This window comes from Xenopus laevis, chromosome 6L, assembly GCF_017654675.1.
Source record: "Xenopus laevis strain J_2021 chromosome 6L, Xenopus_laevis_v10.1, whole genome shotgun sequence".
Lineage (NCBI taxonomy): Eukaryota > Metazoa > Chordata > Amphibia > Anura > Pipidae > Xenopus > Xenopus laevis.
In genome coordinates this window covers 140,436,411-140,445,982 of record NC_054381.1, presented here as the reverse complement: position 1 = coordinate 140,445,982, position 9,572 = coordinate 140,436,411, and the positions used below count along the sequence as shown (strand labels likewise).

The following is a 9,572-nucleotide window of genomic DNA, read 5'->3' as shown; positions in this document are numbered from 1 at the left end:
TACTCCACACAGGTCTGGACTAGGGTTGCCACCTGGCCGGTAAATTACCGGCCTAGCCGGTAAAACAGGTGTGGAGGCCGGTGCCGGTATTAAGATAATACCGGCAATTACATTGGCCGGTAATTTTTTGCGGGGAGAATGCCACTTACTTTTAAGCAGCTTCGCTGCTCCCTCCTCCCACAGGGCTTTTTTTCAACTATCTTTATTGACCTCTCTAATACATCACAATTCTGTTTTCCGGCCTTCTGATTGGTTTTCCGTTGCATGTGACAAGGAGGTGGCTGAGACGCGTCATTAGATTGCAGCCATGAACCAGGAGAGCAGCTTCAGAGCCCGTGAGTGGGATTTGTACCCACATAGCTTTGAGTGGGGGCGTACTAGTGGGGATAACATTACTATTTAGATTGAGTATGGTTTATGGGTGGTTTCCATAAAAAGTTCAGTTACGCAAGTGTGATATCAGAATCTGCAAGGCACAGGGGGTGTGGCTTTGGGCGGGATTGGGGGTGTGGCTTTGGGCAGGGCTAAGGTCTGTATTTTTTTTCTAGAAAAGGTGGCAACCCTAGTCTGGACTGAGAATTAAAATAGGCCCTGCCATTTCAGGTACACAAAGGCCCAAACAGCCCACGAAATACTGACTTTCTATGGCACCTTATAGCAGCCCCTATGGCATTTGCCAGAACCCACAGATTACCAGTCCGGGCCTGACTCCAAACCAATTGTTATCTTCAATTAGAAACTTTAAAGGAAATGTCAAGCCGTTTTTGACTTTTACCATGCCTGTGTAGCCTACCTTAGCCCCAATCGAACCGCATTATTTTTACTTGGAAAAACGCTCTACCTACCCTGCACAGAAGCATTGTTTGCCTCCCTGCGCCTTCATTAACCAGCGGCCATTTTTTCATGCTCGCGCTCTTCCTATTAGCAATGCGCATGCGCCAATACTCCCATCCGTCGATTTGCTAACTTGTTAATAACTTACATACAGTAGTTATCCTGGTTGGCAGTGTAATAGTTAATGTCTCCCGCGCTCTCTTGCTCTGCTCCCTGCAGTCAGCACGAAGAAATATGTGCTAGAAGGGTGGGGGGAGCAGAGAGCCAAAGCTTGGCAGAATACAGTCACTATAGCAACCGCCAATGCTATTTTTTGATTGGCGGAATGAAGACACAGAGGTGCGGCTGGATGGCTTTGCCGAGGTCGATTCAACTAAACTGCGCATGTGCTAGATTAGTTTAGACAAGTGCGCATATGCGTCTCGCCAAACTACAGCTCGCATTCCGAAGGGAGGGGGGAGAGAGGCAGATAGTGCAGGACAGCGGCAGGCAGCCAAAATCAACAGAGCTGCTTAACGGATCACTTTTCAAGGGCTGCAATACTAGGTATGTAAGACATGTAACGAGCCATATCGCTTATAAAATTTTTGTTGTAGGAGTTGACATGTCCTTTAATAAACACATTAAATGTGAGGGGTGGAGAGTCCAACATTTTAGATTGATTCACCTTAAGATGGCCATAGATGCAATAATCCAATCGTACAAATAGTGGATTCGTGCGATTTTCGGACCGTGTGGAGAGTCCCGACATTTTTCATCCGGCAGAGATCGGTCGTTTGGTCGATCGGACAGGTTAGAAAATTTCTGTCGTCTACCAATAATATCTCTGCATGTATTGCCGATCATACGATTTTCAGTGGGAGACTGTCACTAGCTTTGTCAGACATAACTACCGTACGATTGCTGTCAGTGGCAGAGCATTGGCTGATCTGTTCTTTTACTACTTTATTTGATCTGAATGGTAAGACTTTGATCTTTATGGTTAGTGGAGGGTCGGGAGATGGGAAAGTCTGATCGTATGTTGATTTGTACGATCGGATCTTTGCGTCTATGGCCAGCTTTATTTATAGATTATTTTATTTGAAGAATTCCCTTATTGTCCTAAATGTAAGTCGAAAATGCTTCTTTATTTCATTATATGTGGGAGTGTAATTTGGTTATTTTTTTTAAAAGATAAACTAGACATTGATCTTAAGTTGTCTCCTGAATTGGCATTAATTGACTCTCAGGTGACTCCCTCTGCTGGTTTCTCTCACAAGATGACACAAGTATAAACACTTTATATTTATGGCTCTTGCTGCTGCCCGTAAAGCAATTTTTTTGTTTTGGATTCGGGAAAACTCCCTGGACTTGAAAGTCATCTTGTCCTATCTTAGGTATCTCTGCTTTGATGAAGCATAAGTTTTAGATATGGTAACATTGATTTTAGGGGGAAAAAAATTAAAACTGTGGTCTCCTTACTTCAACTTATTGGAATCTGAGGATAAGGCTATTATTGAAAAGTTTATGTATGGTTCTGACAGATTCTTTTTTTTTATAGTTTTAATAAGTAATGGTTGATGTGTAAATCTTTTCCACATATGTTATATTACTTGTTTTATTGGGTTGATGGAGAGGATGTTTTTATTCTTATTTTTATTTCCATTTTGTATTAATATATTGTATTCAGTATTTTTGTTCAAAGACATCTTTTTATGTTTATTTTCACTAGTCTGACATGTTATCTTTTCCTCTATTCTGTTAACGGACTGGATTTAATGTCAATTTTTGTCTTTCTTTTCCCTTATGCTGTTTATTTGAAAATACTAATAAAACACAATTGAAAAGGATGATTTGAGTTGTTTTTCAGCTGGCTAAAAGCACCCTGTGTAAAATGAGCACTGATCCTCAGCAATGGTATGTCCAGGCTCATTAACATAAAATGTAGAAGTCAGATAAAATTATGGTTGTAAAGAGAACGCTGAGGATATTTTTTATTCATAACAAGCCAAGGATCATATACAAATTCACATATTACAATGTTACTGAACTGACATTATAAGAATGATAAATAGATATTCTCCATGTGTGCATACACACTATATACAGGTGCCTAATTGCAGCAAGGAAAACACAGTTCTCATTACTCTCATTGCTTGTTATTCAAAGAGTTTTCAGGAACTGCTCATAATCTTGCACCGATGCCTTGGCAACTTCCACACAGAAGATCTCATCAGGAGACAATGTTAGTTTGTCTAAGGAGACATAGTTTGGCTTCGTTGGATCATATACAGCTCTGCCCAAACACTTGAGGAACAGATGTCTCTCCTTAATTGGTATTAAAGACCTGCAGAGAAATGAAACAAAATTGGTTACCGGTAGTTTATATACCTGTACAAGCTGCCCCTATGCGATCCATGTTCCACTGCATGACGTGCTTCCCTCCATCCTATTACTCCTCTCTCACTCCCTTTAACAACATCCATATATATTTCAGTGGATTTGGAGTTAATGGTAAATGTCTCTCTTTACACTCACTGCTGGTTTTGACTATTGAAATCATGTGGCAGCAACTGATAGCAGACAGCAAAATGCACTGTGGGAAGTAGGAACCTTCGCTGGGGCTACATTGTGTCAAGATAAAATATGTTTTTAATTGCAGTTACATTTGCAAATGTTTAATTGTATTTTCAAGTTAGAATTAAAGTGATTTAGGCAAAATGTTATTTTGGGCTTTCCATACTGAGGTTTTTAAACCTTTCCTGAAATACTTTGTAGTTTTCAGTATAAAACATTATTTCTGTAGACGGGCTTCCTTAACAGAATGCAGTTGAGGTCTCGCCTATAAACTATATGATCTATATTAACACAAAAAGCTCACAATTCCTGTTTGAATTTAACAATATTGTGCACAGTCAAAGCTTTCTGTTAATTTCTTCTTGTTAGCCATTAACTTTTTCGGAACCTTTGTTGCAATGTGCTGGATCTCAATTTTTTTTGAATCCCAGTTCGATTCCACATACCTTAAAAAAAAATTTGAATAAAATGTACTTTGATTTCTGCCAAGTCCCAGAGGAGTTTCATGTCTACATAAAAGCACAAGGCCGAAGGCAGTGTTTTTATAAAGGTCATAGAACTCCAAGGTGACTTCTAATAACAGGGGGTTCTTTATTTATTATAATACAAAAGTTTCAGTGAGCCATGTGACAGAAATGACATCTATAAGCTCCGATTATAACCGATGACATCACTAAGCACCATTTACAGGATATTTGTGGCTCTTGTTTATTATAACAGATACAGTATATGCAGGGTTTTTTCTTTGTGTTTTAGGCATCATTGTAACATGGATTTGGCGCAGCTCAATTTAAAACACGGTATTTCTGTGACTGCAATGCCATTCATAATGCATTCTAGGACCATATTGCCAACGAGGCAGCCACTGTGGCCCCCAATCGATATATAATGATTACCAGGTCCGGACTGAGAATTAAAATAGGCCCTGCCATTTCAGGTACACAGAGGCCCAATCAGCCCACATAGAGGCCCAAACAGCCCCCACCAGCCCACTAAATAGAGACTTTCTATGGGACCTTACAGCAGTCCCTCTGGCATTTGCCAGAACTCACAGATTGCCAGTCTGGGCCTAATGATTACTGGCTACACCACCAAGTGTCATGCTGCTACTTAGAGCAACTGTCTGCGTTGGCTCCATGCTGCTACTATCTCAGAATTTAAAGGTCATGTGATAGGCTCCATTCTGCCCCCCAGCCTTGGGTAACAAGTGAGCAGCCAACAGAGTTTTCAAGAGGCTGTAAACATTTTAGGTTTAGAAAAAAATACCTTTAAAGGTAAAGTAAAGCCTAATTAAAAGTAGGACAGTTTTCTCTGTACATCAAAAGAGCAAAGCTTTTCTTACCTTTGCTGAGTGCATTCAACTTTGTGCCAGGTGATACTTGAGTCTCCTGTGGATATAATTTGATAGATGGCAATTTCTGCTCTGAAGACATTACGCTTGTATCACTCTCTGTACTTAGATGAGCAAAGTGTCTTCTTAACAGCATCACAGAGCTCCACGTTGTTCTTTCTGTCCCACATAAATGGCCTAGCAGTTGTCTCTATGCTACCGTTTCATTTTTCCTTGCTAACCTCTGGGTGAGGGCGGCAGAGTGCCTCAATCCTCTTGAAAAACGGGTGCAATTACTGGCGTTTAAAAGGGAACATCTTCTGCTGATCTGACACACAACCAGAAACATTCTTCCTGCCCTAAAGAATCAATCAACAAGGGAAACCAATGCATTAAAGATATTGCATGTCAAGCCAGGCATCTTAGAGCACCAGTTATCATCTAGATGCCAAGATATATTCCCGTCTTGTGAAGTCTTCCTAATAGAAATACAAGAGATTGGTTGACAAATTACAATTGTTTATAATAAATTACAAATTACAAATGTTTATAATAAAACACCACTTCCACAGTTACTAGTAATAGAACTGGATATTTCTGTACACACATCCACAGTTACAAGTAACAAGTTATGTTCATATGATTGTAATTTACATATGTATAAGTCATTAAAATACACTAGGGCCATTCCTCTGCCCTCCTCCCCCCAATTTGTTCCCATTAGCAGGTCATTAAGCCAGATCTCCACTCTCAAAATCCTTATAGTATGATACATCGATAGATCTTTGCCCAATTTTGCCTTTACATGATTTGATCATTTGGTACCCAGGACAACCATCGATCATAATAGGGGATTATGCACACCTGTTGGAATAGGAGGACATCAACCACCTGATCTGGTCCTTATCCAGTGGGATTTTTAAACCTACCAAATAAATATCTGACCAATCCTCGGTCAGAGATCAGTAGATGTCCCAGTCTGTTTCAACCATCACTTGATATTTTTTGAAATATGGACTAACAAAAACAATTTTTATTACAAATATCATGTCTGTGGGATTTTTGTAAATTTTTGAGGCTATACCTCTATTTGGTCAGAGAGAGAGAGTCTAAAAGGCAGTGCACGCACCCCCTAAAAAAAGCAAAAAAGAGCCCAGGTTCTGCTGCAAACAGTATTATCAGTATGAAGAAAATGGAGCACTCATGATGTCTTGAGAAAGTTCCTCTATGTAGGACCGAAACAACTTACATCATTACATTTTTTGCAGATAAACAAGATCCCATAGAGTGCTCAATATCTATGGGAGTGTTCCATGAGAGTTGCAATATCCGAGGATGCCAGGTTCACTTTTGGGATCAGAATGGTCGCTTTTTCCCATGTCTGTTCAGTCATTTAGATATCAGTTCAGCTAAACTAGTAATCTAGTCGGAGCATATGAGCCTATGCATGCAGGGCCAAACACTCAGGCATGTGACATCCATTTATCTGCTTTGTAGTTTCGAAAAACGGTCCGCACACACCAATATTGCAGTCGGGGATTGTGCCCCTTTTATTAATGCCACCAACAATAAATATTCAACGTTTCGGGGGGACACAGCCTCCCTTCTTCAGGATAAATTCATAAAGTGCACAGTGCCATATTCTTATACCCTTAACTCCTCCCATCTCATCTGTGTAACATCTCATTAGTATCATTTATGTGATTAACTCATTCAGTTCATTTAAGTACAAATTCTGTGTAAATCATGTTTTAAATAATGTTACATATATTTCTTTAGATAGTGGAAAGCATTTCTTTCAATTAATAACAAACATTTTTTACTCACTGCCCCTGGTTGCGTTTTTACTTTAGCTTTAATATTTGGAAAATCTTAACACCTCTCGTGTGTAATTGGGCTATCATGATACTTCATCTGTGAAGGAAAAGGGTGATTATAAAAATTATTGAATAGTGTATAAATATCTAAAAAACCTACAAAACCACATATATTACAGAAAACATGTCAAATTAAAATCTTCATTGAGGCCTTTAGGCGAGAGTGTTTTCAGACGCCAAATCCAATAAGCTTCTCTCCTCAATAATGATTTTTTAAAATCAATACCTGCATTTTTATAAATAACTTCTAAAACTTGCCATCTTATTTGGGAGACATTATGTTTCACATTATAAAAGTGTCTAGCCAGTAGGGTTTCTCTTTTATACTTCTCTTTACTTTTTTTATCTTTAGGATCGGTTCCCTCATCTGGTTTGTAATTTCTAATCACGCTTTTATGTTCATTTAGACGTGTTTTAACTGCTCTTGAAGTTTGGCCCACATACCCAAGACCACAAGGGCATTTTAACAAGTAGACTACCCCCTCCGTATTACATGTTGCTAAAATGTTGTTAAAATGCCCTTGTGGTCTTGGGTATGTGGGCTCTTGAAGTTTGGCCCACATACCCAAGACCACAAGGGCATTTTAACAAGTAGACTACCCCCTCCGTATTACATGTTGCTAAAATGTTGTTAAAATGCCCTTGTGGTCTTGGGTATGTGGGCTCTTGAAGTTTGGCCCACATACCCAAGACCACAAGGGCATTTTAACAACATTTTAGCAACATGTAATACGGAGGGGGTAGTCTACTTGTTAAAATGCCCTTGTGGTCTTGGGTATGTGGGCCAAACTTCAAGAGCAGTTAAAACACATCTAAATGAACATAAAAGCGTGATTAGAAATTACAAACCAGATGAGGGAACCGATCCTAAAGATAAAAAAAGTAAAGAGAAGTATAAAAGAGAAACCCTACTGGCTAGACACTTTTATAATGTGAAACATAATGTCTCCCAAATAAGATGGCAAGTTTTAGAAGTTATTTATAAAAATGCAGGTATTGATTTTAAAAAATCATTATTGAGGAGAGAAGCTTATTGGATTTGGCGTCTGAAAACACTCTCGCCTAAAGGCCTCAATGAAGATTTTAATTTGACATGTTTTCTGTAATATATGTGGTTTTGTAGGTTTTTTAGATATTTATACACTATTCAATAATTTTTATAATCACCCTTTTCCTTCACAGATGAAGTATCATGATAGCCCAATTACACACGAGAGGTGTTAAGATTTTCCAAATATTAAAGCTAAAGTAAAAACGCAAACCAGGGGCAGTGAGTAAAAAATGTTTGTTATTAATTGAAAGAAATGCTTTCCACTATCTAAAGAAATATATGTAACATTATTTAAAACATGATTTACACTGAATTTGTACTTAAATGAACTGAATGAGTTAATCACATAAATGATACTAATGAGATGTTACACAGATGAGATGGGAGGAGTTAAGGGTATAAGAATATGGCACTGTGCACTTTATGAATTTATCCTGAAGAAGGGAGGCTGTGTCCCCCCGAAACGTTGAATATTTATTGTTGGTGGCATTAATAAAAGGGGCACAATCCCCGACTGCAATATTGGTGTGTGCGGACCGTTTTTCGAAACTACAAAGCAGTAAGGTGACCTGGCAAGGTCAACGGTGGACCAGCACCACTACGCAGAATAAGTGGAAGGAGGTGTGCGGTAACACAAAGTTTTATTATACATCCATTTATCTGCCAATTCAACTAACCTTCTGTGCGTGACCATAGCCAAGATGATTGGTGTGCCTGAACACCAGTTGTACTGCAACACGGCCAATGGTTTTGCCTGTGCAGCAACATATGGCAACCAATCAGCTGCTAGTTTTCACTGGTTTACTGGAATTATATTACAGGGGTGCTTCAACCTTAAAAAAAAAATTATTACTGTAAAAGCGCTCTTGTTTATTACTCACAACACTTAGTTAGTCCAGCGTTTCTGCCAATACTCTGTAGGAAATGCGCCGCTGAAAGAAGCCAAGTTTAAGAGTTGGTCCCCCAAAGGTCTGTGTGTCTCCACCTCACTGACCAAGGAAGTCTAGATGCACATTTGACGAATATTCTGCGAAAGCTTGAAAAATTTATCTATTTCCCCAGCTCCAATTCGCAGCTAGATAAGCATTTTTGGCGCATGCACAGAAGCGCAGTGTGGTTAAAGGAAGAAACCGTTTACTAATAAGATGGCAGGTGAGTTCCTAGACCCGGGATAATAATTAAGAAAGGCTAACACTAATTAAAGCAAAAAAACAAGTGTTCTGTTACTACTCAAGGAGAACCACCTTAGAAGCAAGGGGTTCATAATTACTTTTTTGTTCTTCTTTACCTATAGAACAGCCAATTCTAAGCAACTTTTGAATTGAATTTTTTAATCACTTTTTCCAGCTTTCAAATGGGGGTCACTGACCCCATCTAAAAAAAACAAATGCATTGTTATTGCTACGTTGTATTACTCATCTTCCTAATAAGGGCCTCTCCTATTTATAATCCAGTCTCTTATTTAAATCAGTGCTTGGTTGCTAGGGTCATTTGGATCCTAGCAACCAGATGCTAAAATTGCAAATAACTCAAAAAATCACAAATAAAAAAAAAAAAACAATTGCAAATTGACTCAGAATAACCCTCTCTCTATCATTCTAAACCCCTTAATAAACAAACAGCTGAATGGTATGGCAGCTATGGGTTTCTGGACTGGCCCTTAACCTTTGCCCTTTGTATAACAAAACCCCAACAATCTATTCTCTTGAGACCCTACTAATATATGTAGCGTGTCACATACTCACCAGGTAAATGGTTTTAGTTGGAAAAGGTCGCGCACTGACACTTAATCCCAGCCATATTCTATCATTTAGCAAAGGAAATCCCATCCACTGCTCAGTCCCACGTGCGTAACTAACTCAATCAAGCGCTTCCTCTGTGGAATGTACCATTCAACTCTAGCGCCGAGGGGTGTTCTCTATTT

At 39.0% G+C, this 9,572-nt stretch overlaps 1 long non-coding RNA gene across 1 annotated transcript; it reads right to left on the bottom strand.

The window, feature by feature from the left end:
* Positions 1-2,790: 2,790 nt before the first annotated feature.
* LOC108719356 lies at positions 2,791-9,532 on the bottom strand. Its single transcript, XR_001936212.2, has 3 exons — positions 9,394-9,532; positions 4,733-5,079; positions 2,791-3,160 (listed from the first exon to the last, which is right to left on the bottom strand). It is a non-coding gene; the product is annotated as an uncharacterized LOC108719356 (long non-coding RNA).
* Positions 9,533-9,572: the final 40 nt, after the last annotated feature.